General features: G+C 35.5%; 1 non-coding gene across 1 annotated transcript; it reads right to left on the reverse strand.

The window, feature by feature from the left end:
• Nucleotides 1–298: 298 nt before the first annotated feature.
• On the reverse strand, nucleotides 299–389 carry LOC115660105. Its single transcript, XR_004002748.1, has one exon. It is a non-coding gene; the product is annotated as a small nucleolar RNA SNORA5 (small nucleolar RNA).
• Nucleotides 390–738: the final 349 nt, after the last annotated feature.

The following is a 738-nucleotide window of genomic DNA, read 5'->3' on the forward strand; positions in this document are numbered from 1 at the left end:
AAAGGGTTTTGTTTCCACAGATGGCAATTGCCAAGTGCTATGTTGTTATACATTTCAGTGTTTTGGTGGGTTGGTGCCTCTTAGTTTACTTCAGACTATGATAACCACCTTCTTCAGTTCAGAAGGATTTTATTTATTTATTTATTTATTTATTTTTTGCAACGTCATCTGGGAGTTTTTCATCTTTCTGTTAGTAGTGGAGGGCATAGGCCAAGGTGATCTTATTTAAAACATTTGAGTTCCAGTCATGGTTTGCACTCTATGACATGTTTAAAATGGCAGGAGTCTTTTGCAGCTGTGTTATCAAGGCCCAAATTTATCCAATCTCGAGCAAAGGGACAGGAGTGTGAGACCTGGAGTTTTTGGCAGCACTGGGCAGTGTAGCTGCTTTGACACTGAGCACTGGGAAGGTAAATTGGAGGAAGTGATTAGTTATGTGGGCTTTATTAGTTTTGTTCTTAGTATGTTAATGGTAATCACTATATTTAACAGCCAACAATGTACATTAAAGTTGTATTTACTTGTCAGAGATAAATCCTAATTAACAAACAATGCTACCTTACAGATAGAAGAAAATCCACCCAAAATTTGTCCTACCAATAGAATATCTTAATCTCTAAAAGAAGTGTAATTGAAATTTTGATGCTAATATTTTTGTAGCTTCTGTAGTTATTAAGGCCTTTGTCTTCATTATCTCTTGGATGTCACAGCAGAAAATTATTTGCTTGAATACAGAAA

Source organism: Gopherus evgoodei, chromosome 11, assembly GCF_007399415.2.
Source record: "Gopherus evgoodei ecotype Sinaloan lineage chromosome 11, rGopEvg1_v1.p, whole genome shotgun sequence".
Lineage (NCBI taxonomy): Eukaryota > Metazoa > Chordata > Testudines > Testudinidae > Gopherus > Gopherus evgoodei.